Source organism: Neoarius graeffei, chromosome 11, assembly GCF_027579695.1.
Source record: "Neoarius graeffei isolate fNeoGra1 chromosome 11, fNeoGra1.pri, whole genome shotgun sequence".
Taxonomy (NCBI): domain Eukaryota; kingdom Metazoa; phylum Chordata; class Actinopteri; order Siluriformes; family Ariidae; genus Neoarius; species Neoarius graeffei.
Window position 1 is genome coordinate 40,300,092 of NC_083579.1, and position 12,548 is coordinate 40,312,639.

The 12,548-nt window shown below is 44.8% G+C and overlaps 1 protein-coding gene across 1 annotated transcript in view; it reads right to left on the reverse strand.

The window, feature by feature from the left end:
* The window catches only part of LOC132893653 (SPARC-like), a 70,739-nt gene that overhangs the window by 38,250 nt on the left and 19,941 nt on the right, over positions 1–12,548 (reverse strand). The window lies entirely within an intron of this gene.

Below are 12,548 nucleotides of genomic sequence, written 5' to 3' on the forward strand. Positions count from 1 at the left end.
TGGTTCATAATGTGGCAATGAACCCAGCTAACCTGACAACAGGTTTCTGAATATTGCATTGAACCATCCATGACTTAATGGGGGGACCCCAGGTGACCTGACCGCTTGACCTTATCAATCTCACAATGAACCTGCCTAATACCCCTGTAATGTGTCATTTACAACCCCAAAACATTCAACTCATACTTAAAGGTGGGGTACGAGATTTTGGAATAACGGTTCCCGCAAGCCATATTTTGAAAAGAAACAAGCCCGCCCTCGCCATGCTCCCACCCCCCGCGTCTCGTTAAGTTAGAGTGTAGAGAGCTTGGAAAAATAGCTCAAACTTTCTCATTTAAACTGTGTTTTCAGCCCCAATTTTCACTCCACACACACAATTTTCCCAAAACTAGTAGCCACACTTGTCCTGATTCACACAATGTGTCTACCTACACGATAGGACTTGCAGTTTTTGAATGAGAAGCCTGAAAGTGAGGAGAGGACAACCGCGCAGCCCCATAGACTGCCATTATAAACTTGGCAGAAAAGTCACTCATTTTTAACTCGCTCTAGTGACCTCATTTTTTACACTACAGACAAAAAAATTACATCCGTGTGTTCAGGAGAGCCTTGTGGCGCTCACTGTGAAAGAATTTTGTGACTATCTCCTTCCGTTTTCGTGTAAATCCCCGTTGTTTGGAGGGACCTTTTTCTATGCATTTCTGTCTCTCCCTGCTCAGCGTGCGGGTTGGGGGAGGGGCTGCTCGCTCTCTCACACACACACACACACACAGAAGGGACGGGCTGCTCGCGGGCTTCAGTCTGATTGACGTGTCAGTATCCAATCATTTTGAGGTGGTACCTCGATATGATTGGATGGCGTTTTTCCTTTATTTTACACTGTAGACTGGATTAAAATATTTCGTTTTTGGGTCAAACTTTCTATTGTACTGCTTGCAACATGGGTGTGAGGAGCTTTTCAAGCAATATGGTAAAAAATACTCCTGAAAAAAATCTCATACCCCACCTTTAAGTTGGAGAATTATGCAAAGACAACTTATTTCTTATTCTAGACATGATTTTAGCAGCTCAATTGTAGGTTTCTTCTTCATCATGTTTTCACTTGACCTCAGGTGACCTGACTTCAGGGTTATCAATCTCACTATGAACCAGCCTAATGTCCCTGTAATGTGTCATTTGCATCATCTTCAGTAGACAAAAAAGGGGGGGGGGGGGTGGCTCACACTTGACCTCAGGTCACCAGACTCCAGGGTTATCTAAACATCTGCATTGCTGAGGTTATTTACTTTTCATTTAGCTTTTATTTATTTATATTTTTTCCTGTCTGTTTTATTTACTTTATAGGCCTAGTTATTCTGCTTAATTTATTTTTGTCTACGTACATCCATGTATTTTCTTCATCTGTTATCCTGATTTCTGTGGATTTTTTAGATTAACTCACAGTGAACCAGCCTAATGTGTCATTTGCATCATTTTCAGTAGACAAAGGGGGGCCCTCACATTTCACATGACTCCAGGTAACCTGACCATAGGGTTATGAGGCCCCTGTAATGAGCCCAAGGGACAAAATACAAAGTGTTTGTGTAGAATATGTTTTAAGATCGTTGTATTTGTTTGAATTGAGATAGTATGTGATAATGTGCATGTTACACATGCATTTCATAAGTGCTGGAAAATGGCAGCTTTGACTGACAACATAAATATACATGATTAAAGACCATCACAGAGGCACTGAGTCAATCAGAATTGAAGATGTGGAGGGATTAGTTATTACATAAAAATATTGAATGACCAAGATTGCCTGTACATACAAGTAATTGAGACCTACATCTGTAATGAAAATCATAGTTTGGGTTTATGAGATCATGGGATGCTCGTCTGTAAACATACTCTGACACTCCAACAGTTACAGCTGGTGAAAACTTGACCATGAAAACAATGCTTCATATGTGCACTTGATATTTGCCTCCTCGTGTATCGTGAATGCTGCACTATGAGACAAACCAAATACATGTTGTGATGTCACTAAAAGCTGAAATCAAAATGCAGATGGATCTATTGCATTGGTGTTTTATTCAAAGATTGAAGGCACAAATAAAAAAAAAAAAAGGGGCTGTTTCCATGCGCAAGTAGTGGGTGGACAACATCACTGAGGAGAGGGCAGGAAAACTGCAACACAGGTGTCATCAGCAATAAGAAAAATTTTACTTATATATATATATACACACACACACACACACAGGAAGTGTTACTTCACATTTAACTGTTTGTCAACAAGTAACGCATCAACCCCTCCCGAACATCTCTGCCCTCCTCTTCAACCTCTTGTGGCCCTGCAACACCTGGCAGTGGCAATGCTACTGCTGCAGGGTCCCACTCTGTATTGTATTTTTCACCATGACTTTCACATAGGTTGTGAAGAGCACAGCAAGTCACCACCATGGACCTCACCAGTGAGAGATCACAGTCATTCCTTTTCAGCAGACAACGCCACCTCCCCTTCAGTCTGCCAAAGGCATTTTCAACAACTCGACCTTGGCTGAATTTCCGGTTGAATGTCTGCTGTTCTGGAGTGAGTCGCCCTGTGTCTTGAAATGGCTTCAGGAGCCAAATTCTGCAAAGGGTATGCCGAGTCTCCTAAGATGTAGTACCCGACATTGACCCCGCCAATGTTCCTGGTGCGAGCAGGAAAGTGGTTTCCTCGGGTGGCAAGCTCCCACATGGTTGACAATCTCAGAACCCTGGTATCATGCAAGCTCCCTGGCATTCCAGCAAAAACATTCCAGAAGAGGCCCTTACCATCGACGACACCTTGCAGGATAATAGAGTGCCAGCCTTTGCGGTTAAAATAGTCACAGTGATATTCTTGTGGAGCAATGATGGGTATATGAGACCCATCAATCGCACCAACACAATGTGGGAGACCCCATCTGTTCTCATAATATGCTGACATCTCAGCAAACTTCTCCTGGTTTGGAAACCGGATTAGTTCGGGCACCAACAGCGCCTGTGCTGCAGCATAGAAGTCTTGCACACATCAACACACAGACGGGATGCTGCCTCCAAAAAGATGCCCAACCGACCTGTATACAGAGCCAGTAGCAAGCTTCCAAAGCGCAACAGCCACTCTCTTTTTTTAAAGGCATGCATCTTCGAAAGGTCGTGTCTTGCAACTTCATAGCTGGACGCAGTTTGTTGCAAAGGTAATCGAATGTCTCCTCGGACATCCGGAAGTTTTCAATCCACTGCGCTGTACTGAAACTGGGCACAATTGCATCCCACCACTCAGATGTCCGGTTGAACGACCACACTGAAGGAGTGCGGCGTGTTCCAATAACCGCCTGAAATGCACACAACACAACACATTTTAGTACTTCACGCCGATTTACAATGTTGTTGCACTATACGAGACAGGGTGGAAAGCTAGAAATTTAACTGTTAGCTTACCATTACACGTCGTCTCTTGCTAGCGAGCTCGTACTCCGTGTCAGAAACTGTTCCATCGTCCTCGTCATCTTCATTGAGAAGGAATTGAAGAAGTTCCCTCTCTTTCTGAAGCCTTATGTGCCTCGCCTCATCTATATGCTCTTGTCAGTATCTGTTGGCGTTTTCGGTGACAACAAGCCACAGCACCAAGACCAGCAACACTAACGACTCCATGTCCTCCATGTTTATTGTTTACTATCCGGGTCGTGAGACTACCGCTTAAAAGATCACTGATGTCACTGTTTGCGCCGCCTAACGACATCACGTGACGTCCACCCACTTTCGCTAACTCCACCCAATGTGTCCACCCACTTCCAGCCAGCACGGTTCAGCGCAGTTGTAGTCGAAATGCAACGCCAATAGCCCCACTCAGCTCGACTCAGCACGGCACAGCTCAGCCCAACTCAGCCATGTTGGTAGTGGAAAAGGGCCATAAGGGTCTTTTCTTGTTCAGGGTTTTTTGCGCTAGCGTTTTTGTCTTTGCCCGTCTCATGTTTCTGTCAAGTTGTTTGTTCTCATTTTGCCATTTGTTTTTTGTCCTGTTTGTTTACCTTTTGCCACACCCTTTCTTCCCTGCATTAAATCATCTTATTTATTGGATTACTGTCTGTGTTCTGCATTTGGATCCGAACTTCACCATACCTCCACCCACCCTTACAGTTCTGGGTTCTGTGTGTGTGTATAATCTGATATAATCTGTTCTGGGTTCTGTGTGTGTATAATCTGTGTATAATCTGTTCTGGGTTCTGTGTGTATAATCTAGTAGAATCTGGTACAATCTATTCTGGGTTCTGTATGTGTATAATCTGATCTGGGTTCTGTGTGTGTGTATACTGTAATATCTGCATAATCTGTTCTGGGTTGTGTGTGTATATTCTAGTAGAATCTGGTATAATGTGTTCTGGGTTCTCTGTGTGTAGAATCTGGTATAATCTGTTCTGGGGTTTGTGTGCGTGTGTGTGTGTGTGTGTGTGTGTAATCTGTGTGTATAAACTGGGGTTAAGGTTAGGTATTGGTGAAAGTACAATGATTCTGTCAGGACCTGGAGGCCATGGGAACAGATTGGACCCAATAGCACACACACACAACTTTATTCATCACACACTTGTGAAATTTCCTCTCTGCATTTAACCCATCTGAAGCAGTGAACACACACATGCACACACGTGAGCAATGAGCACACACACATACCCAGAGCAGTGGGCAGCCATGCTAACAGCGCCCGAGGAGCAGTTGGGAGTTAGGTGCCTCACTCAAGGGCACCTCAGCCCAAGGCCGTCCCATATTAACCTAACCACATGTCTTTGGATTGTGGGGGAAACCGGAGCACCTGGAGGAAACCCACGCAGACACGGGGAGAACATACAAACTCCACACAGAAAGGCCCCCACCGGCCACTGGGCTCAAACCCAGAACCTTCTTGCTGTGAGGCAACCGTGCTAACCACTTACACCACCGTGCCACCCAAACAATAAGCAACTACTGGAAATGAACTGAAGTGTACCTGATGAGTAAGCTCATGAGGAGAACAGGCAGGAAGCAGGCGCAGCAGCACAGTCCGAAACTCACTTGGCAAAATCCAGGAAGACAGAGCAAGGGCAGAGTGACAGATGATAATAATCCCAGGGAAAAACGGAGCTGGAAAAATAACAGAGTCCTGAGTCAAAGTCCCAGTAACAAAACCCAAAAATCGGCAGGCAAAAATCTTAGTCCAAAAAAGTAATCCAAGGGCCAGAAAAAACAACAGACTCCTAAATCAAAGTCCCAGCAACAAGTCCCAAAAATCAGCAGGCAAAAATTGTAGTCCAAAAACATAAACCAAATCAGGGAACAGTGTGTGAGCATAAACGTGAACGTAAACTTAATAAAACTAATGGCAAGTATATATCCGCATTGTGTAATTCTCTTCAGTGTGTTTATATAGAGTGGCTAATGGTAAATGCATAACAGGAGTGTTAATGCAGCATAGGGAGAATGGGAAAAACACGGAGTGGAGCGCAAAGGCATAGGTCAGGATTTGGAAGTTCCAGGCTGGATCGTGACAGTACCCCCCCCTTACAGACACCTCTGGACATCCTAGACAGAGCTCCTGGTTCTTGCACTGGAAATCCCTGATGAGCACAGGGCCAAGGATGAAATGTGCTGGCACCCAACACCTCTCCTCTGGGCCCAATCGACCAAATACCGTAACCCCTGACCTCGTCTATGTTTGTTTAGTAGTTTCTTGACTGTGTAGGCCTCCCCTCCATCGATGATCCTGGGAGGGGGAGGAGCCTTGGAACGGGGGGGAGAAGGGACTGGAGATCAGGGATCTTAGTTGGGAGACATGAAAGGATGAGTGGAGGTGCCGCATAGACTCGGGCAATGCCAACCTCACAGTCATGGAGTTAATGACCTTACAGATAGGAAATGGGCCAACAAACCTGGGGGCCAGCTTACGTGAGGGAACCCTGAGAGGGAGTTTGGCTGTGGACAACATGACCTTTTGTCCCAGGCGGTAGACAGGAGCCGGCCTGTGATGTTGATCCACCATCCTCTTGTACATGTGACTGGTATGTAAACAGGTGACGTCTGGCACATGCCCAATCTCTACAACAGCATCGGACAAAGGCTTGAGCCAAAGGAACAGATGACTCCTCCTCTTGTTCAGGGAAAAGAGGGGGCTGGTAACCGAGGCAACACTGGAAGGGAGTCAGTCCGGTGGATGATGAGGGGACACTATTGTGGGTGTATTCAATCCAGGGAAGCACTTGGCTCCAGGAGGAAGAATCACCAGACATCAGGTATCATAGAGTGACCTCTAGCTTCTGATTGGCATGCTCTGTCTGCCCATGGTAACTGGGGGTGGTAACCTGAGGAGAGGTTGGGATTGGCCCCAACGAGTTTGCAGAACTCCTTCCAAAAGTGAGTGGAGAACTGAGGACCTTTGTCAGACAATGTCTGTAGGCAGACCGTGAATCTGGAACACGTGGTTGATAAACAGTTCTGCCGTCTCTTTAGCTGAAGGCAGCTTAGGGAGGAGAATGAAGTGAGAAGCCTTAAAGAAGCGACTGACGATCGTCATGATGCAAGTATTACTCTTGGAGCTGGGGAGGCCAGTAACAAAATCTACCGCACTGTGGGACCAAGGACAGCGAGGTACAGGTAAGGGTCTTAATAGTCTGGCAACAGGTTGGTTGCTTGTCTTGTTTCTAGAGCAGACGTCACAGGCCACCACAAAGGTCCTAACGTCTCGCCGCATGGTTGGCCACCAGAAGCGTTGCCTGAGTACGGCAAGGGTCTGGGCTGCCCCAGGGTGACAGGCTAGGAGGCAGCTGTGCCCCCACTGAAGCACCTGGGAGTGCACACAAGGAGGCACATCCTGACAGTTAGGTGGACCATTACCTGGTCCTGGAGCACTGGGCAGGACATTTTGGACAGCAGTTTCTATGTCAAGCCAGGCAGCAGCCACAAGACAATGGCCAGGTCTACCAGGCTGTCAGGAAGGTCATGAGGTGCAATCTCATCCAAGATGACATGATTTAGCCCATGAAAGAAGGTGTCATACAAGGCACTCACATTCCAGTCAACAGCTGTGGCAAGAGTCCAGAATTCGATGGCATAATCATGAACTGAATGAGCACCCTGCTTCAGCTCCATCAGCTGTCTTGCTGCCTCCCTACCCTTGGGGGAATGGTCAAAAACTTTCTGCATTTTCCTCAGTGAACTCCCTGAAACTTGAATAGCAGGGCCTCCTGGCATCCCAAACAGCTGTTCCCCACTCCTGTGCTTTTCCTATTAAGAGAGTGTGATGACATAAGCTACACGGGAGTATCCAGATGGGAAAGCAGACACCTGAAGTCCCATGGCTAAGGAGCACTGTGAGGGGAATGAATGGCAGGTCCCGGGTGCACCATCCTACAGCTGTGGAGCAGGGAGTCAAGGCTCACATGGGGGGCAGAGTGGCCAGTTGACTGGTTGGAGCTGGTGCTGGTCGGCCTGCAATTGAAGCCTGAAGGCTTACCACCTGTAAGGAGAGTCTTTGTAGGATATCGGTGATGGAGGACATGCTGTTGTGAACAGCTATGATCTCTTGCTGATGGGATCCAAGAACAGAACCCTGTTTAGCCAATGCAGATCTGAGACCATCGTAGTCTGCTGGGTCCATGGTGAGGTGGATATATTCTGTCATGACCCGGAGGCCATGGGAACAGATTGGACCCAATAAACAACTACTGGAAATGAACTGAAGAGTACCTGATGAGTAGGCTTGTGAGGAGAACAGGCAGGAAGCAGGCGCAGCAACACAGTCCGCAACTCACTTAGCAAAATCCAGGAAGACAGCGTGAGGGCAGAGTGACAGCAGATAATAATCCCAGGTAAAAATGGAATTAGAAAAAATAACAGAGTCCTAAGTCAAAGTCCCAGTAATAAAACCCAAAAATCAGCAGCCAAAAAACCTTAGTCAAAAAATGTAATCCAAGAGCCAGAAAAAATAAAGTCCTGAATCAAAATCCCAGCAACAAGTCCCAAAAATGTATTCTAAGTAGGGTTGCAAAGGGGCGGAAAATTCCCGGAAAGTTTCCATGGAAACTTTGGTATGGGAATTTTGGGAATTTTCCACAAAAAAAAAAGCTCTGGAATTACAGTAATTTAGGGGAATTATTTAATTTATTTATATATATATATATATATATATATATATATATATATATATATATATATATACACACACATTATTTATTAATTAATTATTTATTTAATTATTTATTATTAAGTCATAAACAAAAATATAAACATTTTATTTTGTCATCAGCAGACATTATTGCAAAATGGAGACAATTAAAACACATGACTCTGATTTATTTGTAAGAAGAACTTTATCAATGCTTATTTCTTTTATTGAACAAAACATGAACATTTGCCAATATGTTGCTTACAGCTCCCACTTATGGGACAGAACAGACAGAACGTAACACTCTTTCTGACTCAAAAACTCAAATTCAAAATGTAAAATGAAAAATGTTTTCCCCTTCAAAAAAAAAGTCTTGAATGTCAAATAAAGTCTTGCATATCAATGCATTTACACAAAGTTTCTCAAGCCTTATTTTTGCATGTTCTCTACATTTACATTTATTTTTACCAGTAAGCTGGCATTAAATTTAGTTTTCTTACATGAAATGTTCATAGGAAGCTTTCATTTAGCTTATCTGGTTTCCCATTAAGCTAGCACAATTTGCTGTAACTAGCATCACAAGCTAACTACTTCAATGAAATGGCACAATTCTAATTTACAAGTAAATTAGCACTAGATTTATTCTACTATACCTTTTCATTTTTACTTAAATACCATAATAGATAAAAAAAATCATCCTCAAACATCCTCAAAACTTACTTGATGGCATGTAGTCCTTTGTCTGTAATGTGTGATCTTGGCAGTTTGTATTTAAAACAGTTCTAGTGCTTCAGAATTCTAGAAGTTATTGTGCATGTGATAGAGGGATGCAAAATGCATGTAAGGGGTGTGGCTTCAATGGCTCCTGAGAAAATAACATGTTTTGTCCATGTGAGTGAGTAACAGCGTGCTATGCACAACTTTATCCCCATAAATCTGCCTCTTTTAACCAAGATTATGCTACAATATTTTTTTCTACTTACTTAATTGATGTCCACTTTCAAAATTCCCAGTCTTTTCCCGAAAATTCCCGTTAATTCCCGAAAATTCCGATGGAAAGTTTCCACCTTTGAAAATTCCCGGAATTTTGCAACTCTAATTCTAAGCCAGGGAACAGAGTGGGAGCATAAACATGAACGTGAACTTAACGAAACTAATGCCGAGTATATATATGTGGTGTATAATTCTCTTCAGTGTGTTTATATAGAGTGCTTAATGGTGAATGCATAGTAGGAGTGCTAACACAGCACAGGAAGAACGGGGAAAACATGGAGTGGAGCGCAAAGACGCATGTCAGGATTTGGAAGTTCCGGGCTGGATCATGACAGATTCCCCATTACAAAAATGTACTGCATGATTGAGAAAAGAACCAAGGAAAGTGCATAGACCAGCGTTTGTTAAGCACTGCCCTCGTTCCTGTAGTAAACCCCACTTGGGGTCTGCTAATTGAACAAATCCAAACAGGCTTTAAAGGCGATACGCAGAACCATGGCCTCAATTTTTGTTTATAAATGCATTGAGACCTCAAGAATGCTATAGGAATAGTTTTAAGCATTAACAATAAATCTAATATAGTAATTTTTATGATTAAAATGATTCATATAGTTAGTGGTCTGAATGAATGACCTTGACATCTGTGACATCACCGCAGGAAGTCTATCGGTCTCATCGCCATTTCCGCTATACTAAAACACAGAGCTGACTGCAACTTCGATCTTCCATTTTGAGCTAATTTATCGCCATGCCACGTAGATGTGTTGCTGGCGGGTGCAGCAACACGACAGAAGGTGGATTTACGTTGCATTCAGGGCCCAAGAATGTTCAAACTGCAAAGATTTGGACGTGTTTTGCGAGGAGTTCACAGGCACATTGGGCACCTACGAAGTGGTCTCTCCTCTGCTCTGCACACTTTACTGAAGACTTGTATGAAACCTCTGATCTGTTGAGGAGCATTGGCTATAAGCCCGTATTGAAAGAGGGTGCAGTACCAACCAACAATTAAAGGAAAAGAAAACTACAAGGAAAGGTTTTTTTTTTTAAGTAAAGTAAGTTCAGTTGCACCAGTTCTCCCGGAGTGTGAGCCAAGGGTTGTTGCTAAAACCTGGGATGGAACAGGACGGGATGGGACATATTATCACTCAGGCAGTGACCTCCCTGCAGTTGTTGCTAAAACCGGTGACGTCCCGTCCCGGGTTTTAGTAATTGCCTAAGCCGAGCAGTAATGGCGGAGTACTTAGTATGGAGAAAATGGAGAATGAGTGGTGCAGCCGTCTGATTTCTCCACTGGATATGCTCGCCTCAGCAGCAGTATCTCGCCCTTACGTGGAAGAAGCAAATGAACAACTGAAAGTCAGATTGTTTCAAAACAATCGGCCACAAGGTCGGCCTTCAAGAAGCGAGAACACAGACGGGTAAGCTACTAACAACAACACTCGTTGTTTACCTGCATTTAGATTAATACATGTAACTTGTGGGGCGGCACGGTGGTGTAGTGGTTAGCGCTGTCGCCTCACAGCAAGAAGGTCCGGGTTCGAGCCCCGTGGCCGGCGAGGGCCCTTCTGTGCGGAGTTTGCATGTTCTCCCCGTGTCCGCGTGGGTTTCCTCCGGGTGCTCCGGTTTCCCCCACAGTCCAAAGACATGCAGGTTAGGTTAACTGGTGACTCTAAATTGACCGTAGGTGTGAATGTGAGTGTGAATGGTTGTCTGTGTCTATGTGTCAGCCCTGTGATGACCTGGCGACTTGTCCAGGGTGTACCCCGCCTTTCGCCCGTAGTCAGCTGGGATAGGCTCCAGCTTGCCTGCGACCCTGTAGAAGGATAAAGCGGCTAGAGATGATGAGATGAGATGAGATGGTCTAGGCGGCACGGTGGTGTAGTGGTTAGTGCTGTCGCCTCACAGCAAGAAGGTCCAGGTTCGAGCCCCGTGGCCGGCGAGGGCCTTTCTGTGCGGAGTTTGCATGTTCTCCCCGTGTGCTCTGGTTTCCCCCACAGTCCAAAGACATGCAGGTTAGGTTAACTGGTGGCTCTAAATTGACCGTGAATGTGAGTGTGAATGGTTGTCTGTGTCCAGGCTTTCGTCTAAACCGGGGAACAGGGGCGCTGCGCCCTCTTACTCTCGGCGTGCGCCCCCTTACCGAAATGCCGATTGAACCCCAAGTCACACTTAGGCCATGCACTTATATGCTACTGCACAACATGCAATCTTTCTCAAAACGATCTTTTCTCCGTGAAAACATCCCAGCAACACCACGTGACAATGTGTCTGATCATCAAATACGTTATAATTGCTCCAAAAATATTCCAATCATAGGAGATACACCGCCAGACGGTGCAAAAACAATCCGAATTGGCGTTTTCCAGACTGAGGCGCCATGTTGTTTAGTTGTTTACTTGTCGCGGCTGCTCTCGCGAGATTTGACATGGGTTACATAGAAGGTCAGCTGACTTGTAGAGTGAGATTTCTCGAGACTGAATGACCTTTCACCCACCAGCACGGGAGCTTTTGACAGAAGTAGTTTGCGAGTCGTTTTTGTTGACACTTGGACATTTAAAGATGTCATCCCGCGGCACGAAACAGAAGAAAGCCAGACTGTCCGGGGCAGAAGAGGAGGACTTTTCTTTTTCAATGTTGACAGACAATTTGTTACAATTTCCCTCTCAGATAGCCTCAGAATGTCCCATTGGAGCCTCAATTTTTCAAAGGCTTCGCACGGCGGAGGCGGAGAGGGGGGGGACAACCAGCACCATCCTCCCCCCGCTTCGCTCCCTCGCCATGGTGAGCGCCCTCATACTAAATTTGTCTAGAAAAAACCCTGTGTGTCTATGTGTCAGCCCGGTGATAACCTGGCGACTTGTCCAGGGTGTACCCCGCCTTTCGCCCGTAGTCAGCTGGGATAGGCTCCAGCTTGCCTGCGACCCTGTGTGACAGGATGAAGCGGCTAGATATAATGAGATGAGACGAGACTTTGGTCTATAGCTGTCAAAGGCCTCGGCCTTAAAACCGGTTTCTGCTGTGACGTCACGCACTCAGGGCTGGCTGGCATGCCAACTTTGCGATCAATTTTAACTCCCAAAAATATATATTTTTAAATTCTCATTTATGCAGCATACAAGAGTCAAGGATGGAGATCCTATCCACTCAGAAATGCATTTAAAAATAAAGGTTCTGCGTATCTCCTTTAAAATGGTTGGTTTGGAGCTGATTTAAGTGTTTTAAACCTCATTCTACCATGCTTTAATTAAAGAGTTAAAGGTCTAATGATCTGTCAAATATTAAATGTTAAACATTAGAGGTTGGTATTAAATATTAAAATTAATATATTAATTTAGCCTAATCAAGTTTAATTTATAACATTAATTAATTACCACCTGCTGTGTTTAACGATTCCCTCTCTGCCAGTGGCTTTTTG